The sequence below is a fragment of the Aptenodytes forsteri genome, unplaced genomic scaffold (genome assembly GCF_000699145.1).
Source record: "Aptenodytes forsteri isolate BGI_AS27 unplaced genomic scaffold, ASM69914v1 Scaffold53, whole genome shotgun sequence".
Lineage (NCBI taxonomy): Eukaryota > Metazoa > Chordata > Aves > Sphenisciformes > Spheniscidae > Aptenodytes > Aptenodytes forsteri.
This window is the reverse complement of record NW_008795909.1, coordinates 2,136,334-2,155,343: the sequence shown is the minus strand read 5'-3', so window position 1 is coordinate 2,155,343 and position 19,010 is coordinate 2,136,334.

The following is a 19,010-nucleotide window of genomic DNA, read 5'->3' as shown; positions in this document are numbered from 1 at the left end:
GTGGGACCCGCTCCTCCCAAGCTGTGGTTGCTGCCTGCTGGGGAGCTGCCATGGCAGCTCTCCTGCGGCTCCGGGCGGGAAGGGTCGCGGCGGTACATGGGACACATGCTGCCCGTCACTCCCACATGTTGCTTGGAGAAAAAGCAGCGTGTGCCCTAAGACAGGACCTGCAGCACAGCCCAGCTCAGGCCCTCATCGCTTGCCAGGGCTACCACATTGTGCCTGCCTGGAGATAGGACTCCTCTATCAGGCTAAATAGACAAGGATCTCTTTATTAGGATATTTTTGCTGGGAGACATACCCACGAAGCACCAGGGCACTATGGCTTCCTAAACTCTTTTGACTACCCTGTGTGTCACTGGGGGGGATTTTGTTCCTCTTAAGGCAAACGCTTTTTGATCCTGATCTCATTTCCCAGACTTGGAGCACTTCTGGGCAAAGAATACCAAATATGCAAAATTGCATAGTGTTTCTACAGTGGTGTTACTAAGTACCATTCAATGCCCTTGTGCAAAAAGAGTTAGGACAGGGCAAGCTCATGACAGGGGACTTTGCCCACGTGGAACTGCAGGATAACCTTTCTGCGGGTATGCCCTTGGGACATACTCAGAAACAGCGGTCTCACATGTTGGTATGGACAAAAACTGCCTAGAATTTGGATAAAAAGGAAAATGTATTTGCTGAGCCATTCTTGGTAACACAACAGCTCGTATAGTAATGTATTTGTTGTCATTGGCCTGGTTTGAGCAGCAGGGTATGTTCAGCTCATATTCCATCAAATAAAAAAACATGAAAAATGACATTGTGATCCAAGACCGCTGAGCTTCAGCTTACATGGTACATTGCCTGCTTCCAGTTAGGCTTAATTCGAAGAAAATTGTTGCCAGTTGTGTTTCATTAGTGCACCGAAAAAAGGGCTGCATTTATGTTTTCCAGAAAGTTGCTGAATCACATCACTGTGCAGAATATATTCCTCAAATGGCCTCTCTCTAATGATGCAAGGAAAAAAAAAAAAGGCAAACCTGTATCAAAAGATGAAACATGTTATATGGGTTAGCTGAGGAAAAGCAATACTATCTTTTTTTAATGCCTCATGCTGCAGTGCCTGGGAATTGAAGGGCATAGAGTGTTCCTTTTCTCTTTTACTGCTGCATGACCTGTGCTTAACTGTTTATGTTGCAATCCTAAGACCGGCTCTCGCTCCCCAGGAGACAAACGCTAAAGTATTACTCGACCTTAGTGTGTGTGGGGAAGAGCTTTTAGTATAGTTTTAATGTATAAATATTGTATGCTTTATGCCAGTTCTTAGATTTTTATAGAAATGTAAGTCAGCTGGTACACACTCTGGTGGCCAGTCTTTCTACAAAGAGAACTCACAGGTACAACATGGTAAATAACGCATGTGTATTTGCCATGTATTGTGCACCATTTTTTCATTTCTAATTTTTATTTTTAAGTTGAGAACACATATACTACTCAGTCAACCATCTTACGAAAGTCATTGCTCCCAACCAGGTATTTTTTAGTTGCTAGTCTTTTGATCTCAAAGGCTGAATCTGGGTTGGTTTGATAAGATACAGTTTCTGTTAAACTTTTTTGGTCACAGCTCCCTATCTGTTTCAAAAAGAAAAAGAATAATGAAAAAAAATCTTATCCTCTCTTTTGTTGGACTATAATAAACATGGTAAGGCAAAGGCTCTTGGTACAGATTTGTGTCATGCTCAGCAAATGCAATTCTGACTAGGCCGGGCCTTCTGGGCTTTACAGTCGTGCAAATAACTACCAGCTTTCGGGACCTACAATACAGGTATACATGGGTTAAAGATTTTTAGAAATTTTTGTGTGTGCACATATAAATTAGAATAAACATAATGTTCGATTCAGGCACATAGCCTCTACTGACAATAATTAACTCTGATATTTCTGTATATTTTGTCTTTTGAATGCAGTTTTAATATTGGTTCTGCTTAATACTGCTTCTCTTATGTTGTCTGTGACATAGTTATACATTTTTGAGTTATTCTTTTTGTTCAACAGGAAATCCCAGGATTTTCTTAGTGCATTCTTCCCTTACTTCTAGGCAGTGCTCTATTACTTCGGCTGCAGGTGTTTGTTGGAAGATGAAATTCTGCTCAATTTCTAAACAAGCAAATCTCCACCCTGCAATGTGCTGAGGTGCCGGGACACCCCATCGACTGCAGAAGGGGGAAAACACTGAGAGATTCTTGGCACCTTGTGGGGCTCAGGTGTGAACCTGAAGAAGAGGGAAGGAGGAACAGACAGTAGATGTGGATCTGCAGCCCTCTTGCCCATGCCCTCAGAGGCAGGTGCTGCTGCTGCTCCCCTTGTTTGCAGGGTATCTCGCTCTGGCCCTTGGGACTGCTCCCTAAGACACTTTCATCCTCTACCTTTGTCTCTCCTTTCTCTCAGGGTCGTCACTTAAGGTTGAAAACGCCTGTCACTCGGGAAAAGAAGGCGACCTGCTCCCTCTATAGGCTTTTCTGGTTGTTGCTTTCATGAACCGGCCGTCCAGGGGATGAGAGCAGCGTGCCGGCTTTGAAGGCTGGCACAAACTCTGAAGTGAGACATATTTTGCATTTCTTTTAAATTTAGAGATAATTTTTGTGTGTGTATGTCTGTGAATACGTATATGTGTGTGTATGCACGTGCGTGTGTATATATACGCATTCCCTAACACCTATATGTTTATAGCTACTTTTTCTGCAGAAGTCACACATCAAGCAATTTTTACTGTTTAGTCTTAGTCTTTTTTAAACCCATGCATGATCCTTTTGCGTGTGAACTTTCTGTTTGCTAATGGTTTATGGTAACACCATTCTGACTGCATTCTACCCTTATTAGTGGAAGAGACACCCTCTGAGCCGGCAGTTCCGTGAACCCAGGCATGCTTCCTCCCCAGTGCCCGCTATCCCGACTGCTTTTCTCTCCGCTCTGTCCCAGGACCCTGCCTCCTCAGCTGCGCCAGCACTGCGGTTTCTGGCATCGGTCTGGTAAGAAAAGTAACCTGTATTAAGAACAAGCCTGTAAATAAAAAAGATTATTTGTAACTTGGATCAGCTCAGCGACCTGCTTTACAGCACGGCCCCAACAACAGTTGCAGAGCAGCATGAGTGTGAAGAAGCAGCCGGAGGCAAGGCAGGGATGGGAGACAGACATTCCCAAGCTGGCCTTGCGGCTGAAGTCCCCCTTTGTGAAACTGCAGCTGCCAGCGTACCTTTGCTCTGGCACGGATATCAAAGGGAATTCCCCTGCAGTGCCTGAAATAACACTTTAGGGAAGAACTGACACATCGGTGAGTTATATATTAACCGTTATAGATGACCTTTCAGAGTGGCAGAGTAACAATCTCACTGCATTACTGATAAAGAAAAATGGCAATTTTTCCATTATGCAAAGCGCAGGTATTAACTCCTAGGAAAAGACTTCCCAGCTCTTTCCACTAAACTGTACTGTTTTCAGTTCTTCCATACTTTCTTAATTGTGAATAAATTGTTCAGATATGTTTTCAATGCTAAATTAATGCCTCTGGCTGTTTCTTGTGGGGAGCTGGGAGGAGAAGGCAGGAAATGTTTTAGCTAAAATGATGCAGCCATTTCCAAGGAAGTGTCAGAAGAGCAACATACAAGTTTTCTTGAGTTACAGAAAAAAATAATCTTAGCAGTCAGTCAGCACTGTGCTCACTTTTCCTTCCCAAGGTCTGACCTTGCTCTGTGTTCAGCATTATCAGAGATCTGCTGCAATGAAGTTTATGTACTTATGTCACTTAGAGCACAAATGAATTGCTTTAACTTAAGCTTAAAAGCAAAACCCTGCCAGAGATGACAAATATGACTAGTATATATCACCAGTTAAATGACTAATGATTTATTTGTCTTTGAAGCTTCTGGTGAAAGCTGAAGCATAACGGTGAAAGAAAAAATAATGTAAGTTACATAACACCTCACATATGGAATTGATAATGTTCTGTTTTTATATGGAATAAATTGCTCTTCAGTGATTATATACATAGATATAAAGAGGATGATTTCATTTGGTGTCCAGTGTGTGCTGTGCATATATTCAGGAGATTCAGGAGATTTAAACTTTTTGACTGAAGATGAGATGTTCACAGAAGGTTCTTCTTTTGGTCAATATATTCCACTATTTAATGAAAAGAAACCCTGGCCATGTTTCAACTCAATTGTTTGGTTTTCAAGAGACATTTTTTTGACCTTCAAAATGTCAAAAATTATGCTTGTTTTAGAAGCAAATACCATCTTTTTGAATTGCAAAAAAAATTATCAATTTTTCTTTAAAGAACTTCTTGCTTCAGTAGTAATATATTTGCTTCAAATAGCATGTTTGAAATTTTTTGTATGGAATTTATGTAGCCAAGGCTTTAAGCATCCTTACATAATAATACAAACGAAAATCCCTGTGGTCTTTCTATCAGGAACTCAGCTAGACAGGCACCTACAGACTCTTTTCCACTCCATCATTATGGGAAGCACACTCTGCATTCGACAAGGTGAAATAAATACCAACCAGCACAGGAGATTTGAGGGTAGGCCACATTCAGGGCAGGATATTGCTCAAATGTGTTTAGGGAGGGAAGGACTGGCAGGGGTTGCTTATCCACCCCTTAGAGCTGCTACCGCTTCACGTGGGTCAGGGTCGTCCTGGGATGTGCAGGCTGCATCTCCTTTCATCCCACACAGACCTCTTCAAGAAAAGAGAGGCATGAGTAAGAGAGAAGGCGAATCATTTGCTTAAATAGCTGGTGCTGTGGCAGCCAAGGAGGCAACCTGTGACAGAGGAGAAGAGAGGTGAAAGGCAAAAAGGGGTAGCCAGGATTAGGTCAAAAGAAAGACTACGCAAAAGCAGAGAGAAACACTGAGACAAAGGCTCAGCCCAGGGATGAGTGATGCAGAGTTTCTATGAAATTGGTAGAATCCAGGATATAAGTGTGCTTAGGCATAGTGTGGTGGTTATGTTTGGGCACAAGGGCATTGTATGCATACTAGCACTGCAGATATTGAACATCTTTAAGCTGGTGCCAGAGGTCTGTCACATATATCAATCTTAGAATAGCTGCCAGTTTTCTGAGTACAGCGTGTCCAAATGATTATTACATGAGACTGCAGTTAGAGGCATGCAAAATGAGTTGCACGTAAGTTATACTTGTATCTGATATTTGGGCTCTAAGAAAAGGGAAAAGAGATGTAAGAAGTCTTGCATGTGACAGTTTTGATCAGTCTCTTCAGAAAAAAAATTGCTTAGTACTTGCCCATAAATTAAACTCGCGTCACAATGAAAAGAGAGCAACATCAATTTCCACTTGTTGGAAATGTTTTGCATGCAGGCTTTGGCAACATTATTTCTCCTCACAGGAAGAAGACTGTAAGAAATCCCAGCATTACTTTCAGATGGTTATGCCATTACGCTACTGTATTGCACCACCAGGGTGTTGCAAAGAATGCCTTAAAATGTGGAGCTACCCAAACCTAAACAGGCTTGGGAGCGGCATATTCTTTACTGTACGCATGACCTCATCTTAAAAAGGAAGATTATCGCTAGCAAACTTAAGATGATGGAAAGTTGGGAGGAGTTGTTATAAATTTCATTTCAGCAACAGTATGGTTCAAATAAGAAAAAATACATTATTGTCATCGTCCTGTTTGCCAGTTCTACCTATAACTGTTCTTTTTTGTTTCAGAAGAGGCAATCACCACAAAAATCAGGACGAACAAATTTCCCATGTATGTGCCAGGGCAACATCAGAAAGTGGTGTGCAGAGCAGCTGGTATTGCTCTCTGGGCTGCTCAGCACAGCCATGAAGGTCATGTTCCGTGCTGGATGCAGGCACCTGTGACTGCAGGGCAGAGGAGGGAGCTGCCAGTAGCTGCCAACAGCCAGCTCTTGGTGTCAGAATTATGCAAAGTACGACTCAAACAATGTCACTGCTGAATACAAAATTCCCCCATTTCTTTCTTACTTTAATGAGAACAGCGCTGCAGATGTGGGGACAGAGACAAAAGTAGCTAGTATTTTCTCTCCTTTCTTTCTACATGCTAATCAGCCATGCTCATGGGGCACTGGCTAATTCCTCTGGCTTCTGAACTGAGAAAAGAAGATGCTCCTCTTCCAAGTACCTAATGAATCACCCCTTTTAGTACATAGCATGCATGAGTGCATTGTTAAAAGCAGTCTTAATCACTCTCTCAGAAAAATTGTATCGATCATTTCTCCCTTTTAGTTGTTAACTGGAAGCCTTGGGAGTTGTGACTCAGCCTGTGTGCTGCAGCGAGCCCAGAAAGACTTCAGTAGATTTTTAGCTAGTTGTAGGAGCCCCCTGCATCTTATTCCTCGCATCTTCCTAGTTTGGCTATAATTTGGAAAAATTATAGATTTCTTGGTTTCGTACCTTTCTAGGAATCACTGTTCTGCAGATGGATTTGGCCTGGACTTTATACCAAAGTTCAAAGAAGAGAAGAATTTTTGGTAGGCAACTGACTTCTAGCAGGGGATAGGGCAAAACAACTCCTGGGCTGGAGGAAACCCATCCTCCATTTTGCCTTTAGCTCTGTAGCGGTGTTGGACAAGCCGCACATACAGCAGTTCACCCTGGTTTACGAGCATAGGATTGTGTGTCAACAGGACAGTGGAATAAGGAAAAAGAAGTAATAGGAGTAAATTTGAAGGTTTTTGACAGCTTCCTGGAAAGAGGGTGAATGGGTGTGAGGTGAGAAATAAATTCTGTTGTTGACTAGGAATTGCCAAAGGCAGAGCAAAGTGAATAGATAAAAAGTTTTCAACACGACATGGGAAAAAATATATCTGTAGTTGTTTCAAATGTAGACAGATACACTCATAGATGTACTTACGTATTAACTGCATAAAGAATACTAGACTGAAAGACTGTTACCAATGCCAAATGGCCAAGTTTTCAACCGGTGGAGAATGCCAAAGTTAAGACAGCCTATACCCCCTTAAATTAGTCCTTCTGTATATGTATGTGTATTACAAGCGTGTAATATGGCTGGATTTTGTTATTACATCCAACTTATTTCATTGGATCAGGCTCTCGACTTGTTAATTTCTCCACAAACACAAAAGAAGCTACGGGGCCTCCATGGAGGAGGACATGTAAGGACAGTTCTGTTAGTGAGTGACTGAAGCATGTTTGTTGTTATCAATGCTTTCTGTTATTTCCCCTAAATAGCCCTTCTCGTTCAGTCTGGGCGGAGACCAGTTCTGACACTACATGGCATGTTGCTGGTCAGCAGGTCCTCTGCTGTCCCACCACAGCCTTCCTTAGCTGCTGGAAAATGGAGTTAGCTTCTGCTGCGAGCAGACACTTGGGAGGCAGGGGGAAGAGAGGAAAAAAGGCACCCAATGAACTAGTGATTGCTTGTGTAACGATTGTGTAACGATGATAAAAACACATGCATTACAAGACTTCATCATGTTTGAATGTAGCTGGGAGCAAAGGTGACGTAAAACAACGCTGACATGCTGAGCGGTCAGGGTGGAGAGAGGAAAACTGTTTGCCAGGAGGTGCCTGAATGCTGAACGTGATGCGTCCTCGCCTACGCTGTCTGCTCAGCTGAGGCTGGTGACATGACATCTCAGTGATTTGTTGGGTGCTGTTCAACCACCACAGCTCTTTGTAACAGAAGGCATAATATCCTCAGTCTCCTGAAGTCCACAGCAAACAGGTCTCTTCAAAGAGACCGAGTTCATCCACAGTGGCTAATGATCTTTTCTTTCCTCAGCAGGCCTTTCTGGCAGCTCACGCTCCATTCCCAGGGGGGGAAAGGACAGAAAACACTCCTTCCAGGACTGGTTCGATGTAGCGTTAGGATCCACTTGCACGCTGCCCAGATGCAGTTAAGTATTTTTTTTTGCTGCTGTGGAACATCAGCCATAAAAATACATGTAGTCTACTCATTAAATGCAAATTGCTAAGGACAGTGGGGATAAACAACAAAAAAAATAATCTCCACATAAATGGTATACTAAAACATGCTTTAAAAAGGCACTAGTGATCATCACGTGATCTGCCCTTTGGGCTGTGCTGGTAGAGGTGGAAGGGTGGGATGGCCCAGAGATCCTCTGCTTTAGCAGGCACTGCTGGGAAACATTTGCTCCATCAGACGGTAATAGTTTCCTTTCAGCATCTTTGCCTGGCATTGGATGACTGGCTTTTTGTTTCCTGGGCTGCCGTTGCTGCAAAAAGTATTGCCGTCAGCTGTAGGTCTTAGAAATATCCTTTGGTGTATGGAAAGGAAATGGGATTTATTTTGTGACAGAGTCTCACTCCCCTGGCGGGTTGCTTGATGGACGTGGTCACTTGATGGAGGCATGCTGCCATGGGGGGACAGCCCCTGGGATCTGTCCCTGTGTCAGCTCAGCTCTCAGAGAAAGACATAAACCGCTGTGGAGGAAGCAGATGTTCCCAGTGGTATCACAAAGAAAGAACAGACAGGTACACATCTGGGAAGAAGGGCATGCTCAAGATCCTAGCAAATCTGCATTTGGTGGGTTCAAGGGAGGATTCGGTGAGAGCAGAGATGAAGAGGGAGCCATGCTGGGGGATAGCTCTGGAGCAAAGCAGAGAAGCCCCAGAGGCCTCCCCAGCCATCACAGGCTGTCAGGGAGGGTCAGGTTTTGTGTGATGGCCCTCTACAGATGCAGAGGAATGTAACTCGTAGAGCTGCAAATCCCAGCTATCCTGTGGACTAAAGGATCAGTGAGAAATACCAAATAGTAACTGTACAAAGTTCTAGCCTTTACATAGTTTTGTCTTGGTAGGAAATAACCTGGCCCTTGGGAACTAAAAATGGACAGATCTGTTATAATCATCTGTAAATGTTTTCGCGATGCAGAGATAGTTAGAGTAGCCAGCACTTGTTTTTGTAAGTAGGGTAGCAGACATCAGGAAACAACATCTTTAATAACAACCTGCAATTTGAATTCCTGACTGCAACTTCAGTTTAAAATCTCTTTAATACTCTTAAAATATATTTCAGGTTAGTAACCTCATTCAGCATCAATTTCTGCTCAGATCTGAGAGTACCTGTTAGTATTTGCTGTTTGTTACATTCATAAAAATGGTATTTAAACGTCAATGGGTCCTTTACAAACATAAGACTCTTGGATCACGTCAGTAAATTACTCATTACAACTAATTGCCCACCACTTCACAAAACCCCTTTCTGTTTCAGGGCCCTTCCTTGCAAACCCCCAGTGAGACTGAGATAGCTCCATATCTAGTATCCCAATATTTAAAGTATAAGATTGTGACAATACATTTTTTTTTCTCCTAGATCCCATGTATGTCTATAGGCAGGCACAGGTCTCCTTGTGAGACCTCAGAGCGGGGCCTTTGCATTGTGCAGCCGAGGGATTCACTCTGGTTCCCTCACTCAACCAGGTCCACTGCTGTGGCCTCACACACCTCTCTGACAGGTACACGTACATGATATCCGCCTTTCCATGTCAACAGAGTCCAAGCTGTGTTTCTGCCTAACAGGGACACCAGTCCTTAATGGAAATCAAAAGTCAGGATGACCAGAAAAGCCCTGCCCAGTCAGGAACCCTGTGTAATGGTTCTTCTCTTTCCTCAGTGTAGACTGGAATATTGATTTCAACGCCTCGCTGAGGTCAGCAATAAAACTCCTGCTGTCTGCAAGGGAGCCAAGAGTCCAGCCCTCAATATCTGACACCTATTGGGAGATTTCTTTGAATGTCTTGAAATGAAATGCTGAATGCCTGCTCGTTTATTTTTCTGCCTTGGGCCAGGCTATAAAATTAATGTCCTGTACAAATTGGCTGTGGACATCATGTTGCTGGACAGCTGAGAAATGATGTAGCAGCAGATGACCCTCACCTTCTTCCTAAAGACAAATGACGTTTTTAACCTTATATTTTTGCAATTACACTGTCAGGGTCTGTGATTATGCTACACAGGCTTAAAAAGGAAGGATTTTTATAAAAATCAGAATTGTCCAATTGCCTACCAAAAAAGGCTTTATTCTTCACTGTGGGAAATCTCTATGTTTGATCAGAAGTGTCTAATATGAATAAAATATGCCAACTTCAAACAGGACGCCTGATTTTCCATTTCTTGCTCATCTAAATCACCTGGCAAACTCATCAGGAGATTTTGGTGCACTAAACACATATTCTAGCCAAGTAGTTAAACCACCACTGAGACATGTTGCATGTTGGACGGCTTTAATCGGTTTTGTAATCTTTAATCTTAAAAAGATCTTTTCTTTAGAAGATGCTTTTTCTTGCTTATTTGGTTCAAAAACTTTTTGAGGCAGAGATGGCCCATACTATAAGCTTCTGCAATATATAATATCCAGTTTTGGAGGAGCCATTTCAGTATCATTATAATGCCAAGCAGGAAATAAGGAGTGAACACTTATTTTCTGAGCATATGCATCACTGGCATTGCTCTTACCATTACAGCTAACAGCCGTCTAAGACAAGACAGGTATAGAGGCCAGGCTGTGGTGACATGCCGTGGTAAATCTGGCTTCAGAGTACTTAATGGTGGATCAGAAAAGTTACCAGCCCAAAGAGTAAAATTGCAGGCCTGGTGCAAGCTTATCCTACCCAATAAAATGCGTTAGCATTGTTTTAAAGCAATACCTTTCTTCTGGCCAGCTTTATAATGGATTTGATGGGGTTTTCTTTGCCTGCAATCAACTTACAGTCAACAGAAAGTGCTTTAACGCTATATCCCACACTCTTGTTAGTTCAGAAGAAACAGAAATACAGTGGCGCATGCGCATTTGATCCAGATTAAAATTGTATTGTCAGTTGACCCAGTAATGCATGTAGCTGGCATTAAAGAAAGGAAGCCTCAGCTGTTGAAGGGTTGATTCTTGAGAACCATGTAACCACATAGCATTTCATCATCCCACAGGAAATGCGTGTGTTACTTTTTCCTTCATTGATTCCCACTGCCTGTTTGTCCTACGCTTTGGTGTACACATTTTATTTTTCATTTATAAATTAGTGGTTTTTTGTTTGCAAACTTTATCTAGTGTTTCATGTAATTACAAATCTTACTGGCTGTATGTGAGGAAAGGAACATGATGAATGAAAGGTCCCACTCATTATTCTTTCAGTGTGAACATTTTAACTTTAAAAAGAAAATGCTTAACTGAGAGAGATTTGTAATCTTCCTTTGCTTATTCCCAAGATTCTTCCTCATGTCTAAATCATTACTACAATTGCTACATAGACAGGTTTGGCTAGTACTGCGAGAAAATCAAGGGCTGGCCAGCAGGGCATTTAGCAGTGTAATACTGTACAGCTTAAAAATAGCATTTTGGATCCTAGATTCAGTAAATTTCTAACATTAAAATACAAATCCGGAAGACTTTGAGAGGTTAAGTTTATGGTAACAGATGCCATTAAACATTGTGTGATTACTCTAAAGCTACAGGAGTGTTTGTTTACTGTTTCAAGAAAGCCTGTCAACCTCCTTTTATAGTTAAAATTTGTCCTCTTTATTTAGCAGCCTCTATTCTGACCGTTTAAAAATGTTTAACTGAATTGCTGATGCAACGCATGTACACAATGACTCCCAACAAAGCCAATTATTGCATCACTACAATTGCTACATAGACAGGTTTGGCTAGTACTGCGAGAAAATCAAGGGCTGGCCAGCAGGGCATTTAGCAGTGTAATACTGTACAGCTTAAAAATAGCATTTTGGATCCTAGATTCAGTAAATTTCTAACATTAAAATACAAATCCGGAAGACTTTGAGAGGTTAAGTTTATGGTAACAGATGCCATTAAACATTGTGTGATTACTCTAAAGCTACAGGAGTGTTTGTTTACTGTTTCAAGAAAGCCTGTCAACCTCCTTTTATAGTTAAAATTTGTCCTCTTTATTTAGCAGCCTCTATTCTGACCGTTTAAAAATGTTTAACTGAATTGCTGATGCAACGCATGTACACAATGACTCCCAACAAAGCCAACATTTATTGCATCTGCTTACATACAAAGCCATGAACAAATAGCGCATTAATTTTCAGAGAGAGAGGACAGTGTTTGAATCAGTGCTGTACGGACCTTCGTATATTTAAAAAAAAAAAAGCTTGTTACTACATTTGGTTAGATTTTTCTTTGAAAAAAACCCCACAGACCTTCAGCTTTTTAGCAATTGTTCAGAAGGGTGATCAAAACAATGCCCAGAACTCTATTATCATTAAATCGTCATACACGACATTGAAAATCCATCTTATGTTATCACTATAACTAAGAGAGTCCTAATAAGATTAATTTAAATGATCAGCACTACTGGCATCCTCTACAACCTGCATAACTAGGGCTCCCCTGCTTATTTCATTTGGCATTTTAAACGTTTTGCTGAAAAATCTTTGAAATAGCCTCAAACGTGCCTAGACTGATGGAGATGAGTAAGTTTGTGTCTAAGACCCAAAGAAAGAGAAGCTACAAATGTATGTTAGCACATACCAAAGTGAGCAGATAAGTAACCCCAAAGAATGGGTTATTTAAAATACTTGAATTTTACTCTGCAGTGGAATTCCACCAGTCCCCCGTCTTCTTCCTATTTACCCATTTTCTGTGCCATTTACTGGAAAGCGCCTAGGAAACTTGCCAGCAAGAGCTAACATCTCTGAAGTAACAGGATCAGAATGGCCAATGGTATCACCACAGCTTTTTAGGGTGGAATTTGAAAGTGTTTGTTTTCTGGCAGGCTTTCAACTTTATGCAGAATAATTTCTTAGCTGAGGCATTTGGCAAAGAGTGCTCTGCATGACTCAGCGGCAGATCTTCTCCATCTCAGATTTTGGTTATATTAATATCAGGTTTATTTTTTACATGAACTCATACATATTTATGACTTAAGCTCTCTTGCATGCTGCTGGGCTTTCTCTAGTTCCAGTGCCTGTCTCTCCAGCTATTCCAGCAAAGCTACACGGCATACTCCACACAGTGATTCAGTCTTGGGGTGGGTGGAACAAAAATCAGTCACTGGAGCAATTTTTTGTTGTTAATAGAGATAATTCTATTATTTCTGTCTTTAATTGGGGTTAGCTGGGGGGGAGCTGTGCAAATCCTACAACGTTCGGGTTCTGTAACACTAGATAGAAGTCATGACTTTGAGCTCTTGGATTTGGTATTAAAGCTAGCCAAGCAACCTTTATTAGTACACACACTCATTACTCATGCAAGTAATTGCACTGACTTGAAAGAGGCTTTCTGTAGCACAGGAGCTGGCCTCCAGTTGTCAGCTCTTTGTTATAGACATCATCACAGAGTCAGCCTGGTTCTAAAGTAGCTGAGAAAACACACTCACCCTAAGACACACAGAGTGAAGTACTGATGCTCGGGACAACCTCGTCAGTACCTCCAGTGAAGAATTGAAGTGCTGTTATTTTCCTCTGTATTGAGAAGGGAATGGGTCAGGAAAGACTGGTGACTAGTTCAAACATAGACTAAAACCACCCTATGGGTTTGGCTAGCTCCTTAGGGAACCAGAGGTGACCTCCTGTGTCTTTCAACTTCCTTTCCCTCTGCTCCCCACCACATACCTTTTGAACCCATGGGGCAGTTTAAGTCTAAATGGAAAGAGGCGTAGATGTCTCAAAAGTAATTACATTTCTTGGGTTTCTGACAAAATTGATGACTGGGTAGAGGTAAAAGATCCACATTTATGCTACTGGAAAGATCAGCAAGCCAAGCTGATGTACCAGGAGCTCCTGTGCAGCTCTGGACTGACCACAGCACATCCCGTCTCCTGTGTGGTGGGGCCCTGAGTGGCCTCGGAGAGACAGAAGATGGAGTTTCTGTAAAGGTGAAGCCGTGGGATATGTTCTTCATGGGAAAGTAGGCTTCATTTCTTTCACTGCTCATAAATCATTTGGTTATCACCACCTAATTGATTGCCAATAAATTTACATTAGTAGTAATATTTGACTCTTCTATAATGCTTTTCATCACAAGATTCCAATTTCTTTTCACAATAGAGAGGTATCAGTATTTTCTTTTTTATTGGTGGTCAGCGTTACTCAGAGGACTAGTTTTGGGCTGAGTACAAAATTATACGCGGTCTCCCAAGTCTTAGACTAGTGCCCAAGCCACTGGATAATCTTGATTTGCTAACACCAGTTTAAAACCACCCTAAGTATTTTTCCAGGCTAAACAGTTGTTTCCCCTAAAAAAGCTGAGGGGGAGCCAAATGGTAAACAATGAAATTCTGAGACTTCAGTCCAAACTGTCAAACTCTTTTGAAGGCAAGATAGATGCTGTCACTTTAACACTTAGGCATTGTCCATTTTAAAGTATATTCCTACATAAATAGTAAGATCAGTAACAAATACAGATTTTCATATTTTGAGAACTCTGAGAACCCTTTTAGCTGTTCTTAATTGGATATCTTAGCCTCCTACGGCTTGATTTGCTAACACCAGTTTAAAACCACCCTAAGTATTTTTCCAGGCTAAACAGTTGTTTCCCCTAAAAAAGCTGAGGGGGAGCCAAATGGTAAACAATGAAATTCTGAGACTTCAGTCCAAACTGTCAAACTCTTTTGAAGGCAAGATAGATGCTGTCACTTTAACACTTAGGCATTGTCCATTTTAAAGTATATTCCTACATAAATAGTAAGATCAGTAACAAATACAGATTTTCATATTTTGAGAACTCTGAGAACCCTTTTAGCTGTTCTTAATTGGATATCTTAGCTCTCCTACGGCTATTGTGGAGCAGATGTGCCCTATATATACAGGTGGCAGGCGGGGAGGGACTGGCAGCTGCCTTCCTTAGCACTGTCTGGCAAGGTCCATGTACCCCCATTATAGGGCAGTGGCCCATCTGTGCTGCTAAGCAGCTCCGCCTTCAGTTGAAAATGCATTTGTGCCCAAATCTGTACTTCATAAAGCTCCCAAATTTTGTCATACGCTTTTATGACTTTGTGTCTTCATAAGTCTACAAAGATTGAAACAAAATGTGGAATTTCTGTAGTTTCCAATCTTTTCCACCTTTTTGACTTTTCGCCTTTATGTGTCACTTTTAAAATTACTTTTTCTTGATGTACTGTGAGTCTCACTGATGTCTCATCCCAACCATCTAACACTTATTTCTCCAAAGAGCGAAATCCATTTCACCAAGAACTTCTATCATCAAGTGTCTTCTGCTGTTGGCCTCTTCAAGCTTATTGGTGCTGCCTGCAAGAATGACAAGTTTCAGTTGTAGTTTCTCAGCAAAACAAAGAAAACATGAATTCGAACTGCACTCTGCATATTTTGTTTGCAAATATTTTTGAGGGACAAGAGCATCAATAGCTGAAACATTCTTCTTCAAGGTAGTTTTTCCTTCACAAATTTTCATTTGTCCAGCCATGTTCTTCTTAAATGACCATTCCTAGTAGGCATTTTGATGAAATGCTGCTTTGATTTAGAACACCCAAATCCCTAATTTTCTATGAAATACATGCTCATAAGCCACTCGGAGGAATTTGAAAATCCCAGATGTATGTTTTCTCTTGGTTTCAGCAATGTTGTAACTTACGCTGTACTACTTATGAATTACAGGTTTGCACTTACAATAGCTTCCTTCTTTTTCTAGTCACAAATTTACTAACTTAATCTGTTTATGAAATGTTTTGTACTTTACCATCATTTTAGAATCCAAACTCCAGGTGGCAGGTTTTCTAAGTCATTGAGGACTGAACAGGAGATGATGGCTGTAATCTTTATGTCTATGTAGACTCCTTGGCTGCCATGTCATAAACATGCACAGTAGTTGTTGTACTAATATTATAAACAATTTCAAAGAGCTAACAAATTTGCTGTGCTTGTATGGAGTATTTTAAGATAAATTACTTCTTTTGATCAATAATTTCCATAAGGTAACTTGTTCTTGGGGTTTGGGGGGAAGGGCTTCATATTTAAATTGTGTGTAGAAGCCAGTTTTCTGCAATACCTCAAACATGGGTTTGATGGAGGAGCTTGGCTGACGAGATAAAGGGGAGTTTATGGAAAGTTTTCATCTTTGAAGACAGATGGTTGACAACTTTTTAATACTCTTATTATTTTTCTTTGTCTGTTCCATGGTTTGTGATGCGGATTTTTAACATGATATTACTTTTACCTGCTAGTTGTTATGGTTTTTAACATACAAATCCTTTAAACAAACTGTCTTCAACTGAGTTTCATAGAGTTTAACTTGAAAGGAGAGAGTGTCATAAAAAGATGTGGGTAAATTTGAAAGCTACTTGCTGGAAGTATGTGAGCAGCATATAGTGACAGTCAAAAATGTACAGTTAAAGAGCTAGGAAAAAAAACCCAACCAGAGGCTGATGCCTTTTATAAATAAGATACTTAAAAGCAACACCTTGAAAAAATGGGATACCTTTCCAGTGCAGTATGTCATGAACCAAAGGAGCTTGTGACCAAGAGATTTTGAGGTCGGGAACTTAACATGACTGAAAGTAATCATCCATATAAACACCGAAAACATGTAGGACAGTAGCCCAGAGTCTTTGCAAATTTATAGGCCACAAGTCTAAGCGAGCATATGTGCTGTGGACATACCACACATTATTTTCCCTGCCATTTTGTACCAAGTGATGGTGGTTTCTTGTGGCCCTCAGTCATGGCAGATGATTGCATGGGCACCGATTCCTGTGAGCCATGGTCCAGGAATCATTGCTTTTATTTGGCTATATGCATAGCCATTTAAAAAAAAAAAAAGGCAGTTATCTGTTGGAAGGTCTGAGAGATGTTGGTGCATGCTGGCCCATCCTGAATACTGCTTGTACAGTCAAAAGATTGATTTCAGTTCTCTACTGAAATAAAGGCATGCTGGCTTCTGCAGGTGTGCAAGAGGTTGATGTAGTTCAGACTTTCAGCCTTTGGCTTCTGTTCAGAGGATGAAATACCCGCTTCCAGCTGGATCCAGGAACGTCTTTGCCGTGTGTGTGTTCTGAGACTTTCTGCCACCAACAGACTCCACAGAAAGGCGCCTTTTAACCCTCCTGTCACCAAACCCCTCACAGAGTTTATGAGGTTGGACGAAATAAAAATTTAAAACTCTCATGCCTGAGGACATCAACTATATTCTAACAGCCTGCGATTTCAGTATTAGGGCAGCACATGGTATGAATTCATAGGCATTACCATACACACAATAATTGAAACCAAGGACTTCCACTGGAAATGGGACCAATTTAATCTTTTTTTTCTAGATCTCTGCCCCAAGGGTGATTTTTTATGTGCATTCTCTGGTATTTAGTAAAAGCAGTCACACTGCAGTCTTTCCTTTACAGGCGGGAATCAATAGGGTCTCCCTCCTCTCCCTGGCTGCCTATTTAAATTTGTAGGAACTTAATATCTTTGAGCCTTATCTGGCTCTCTTGTATTTGATTGAAATTGGGCGATGGATTCAAAAGTTACTGAGGGAATGACGGGTGGACAGGAAGACAGAAGCATATGTTCACACAAACATCCACACAAATAAAGGATCATGCATTTCCTTGCAAGACTTGTCTAAGAAAATCCTCCTCTGATGTAAGACTTTTAACTAGTGTCCTCACATCTCTATCATGTTCCTCTGAGCACTCAGGAATTGCTAACCTGGGAGAGTATAAAATGTGTTGCAAAGATGGGCTGCTTAACTTACCTGGGTACGGCAAATTAAGCACTCCAGCAGTTCATCGTCTAGGCTGTCAATTGCTCTTGTTGAAATATCTGGTAAAGGGAGTGAGATATTAAAATTTGCAGTCATTTTGATTAGATTTAGAGTATGTCTACAGCCTGCCTAGATATTTAAGGAACTGTACAGCCATACAAGAACAATCCTTTTCCCATCGTTAATCCCACATACAAAATTCAGAAACAAACCTCATTACTGCCATAAGTATGCCAAATTTCAAAGCCATTTCGTACTACGGACACATAAATGAAAATGATCTAATGGATGGGACCAAAGATGTCACCGCTCATCAGCTGAAGCCATTACCAACTGCGTGTGCACTCTTAACCCGCCCCAGTTGTGGACTAAATGACATTAGCATGAAACACACTGGAGCCTGTAGCTGGAGTAAACCGAGTTCAAACACATAATGCTGCTGTGCCTCAAGCCTTAAACTGCTGCTGCCGAATCCTTCTGGTCATGTGCTCGTAACTCACGCTAAGTCTGAGGATTTTAGAGTGCTTAGAAATGTCAGCCGTTGAGTGGAAAAATGTTTTCAATCTTTGCAGCACAACTGGTGCTCTGCTACGATATTTGCTCTACTTGGCGCAATTAGTCATTGAACAGGTTTATTATTTACTCATGACCCTTTATCTTGCATCCAATATGTAAAAGTCGCAGCTTTAGAATAGAATAGGGAACTGTAGCATGTTAAATTACGTATTCTAGAGGCTACTGGTATTCCAGCAACTCTCCTGCCATGTCTCATGTAGGTTTTTGCCTCAGCACGTACAGCTATAGATTCTTTCTTGGTTGAACTGATGTTTTTGGGCTGTACTTTTTTTGAAGGTAGGTGTGTGCTTGTGCAAGCAGAATGTTCTTTTCTGATACTTAAAAAATACCCAATGGTTCATGCCACAAGGTCGCCTTTTCAGTTCAGGGCTTGAAGGAAGCAACTGCTCCTTCAGAATTAAATTTTCAGTTAATTGTCTAAACCAGAATGCCGTAACAATACTCCTTTAACATGCATTCCTCAGTGCTTTCAATACCGGACGACTAACAGAATAAACACGGAGCTGCGTTTGCGCTTTGCCTCAGTGAGCCCTCAGCTGCAAGTTCAAACTACAGTTTGTTTCCTTCCCCTGGCCAGGACCCGATTCCAGAGAAATTACAGTAGCGAGAGGGCCCTGCAGCTGCCAGGCGCCTGGGGCAGCTCCTGAGGGGACAAGGCCGTGCTGCCGAGGGACTCGAAACCCGCCCGGCCTCCTCCCAGCCAGCGGGCTGCGCGGGCACTGCACGCCGGGCGGGCAGCGGACGACGGCG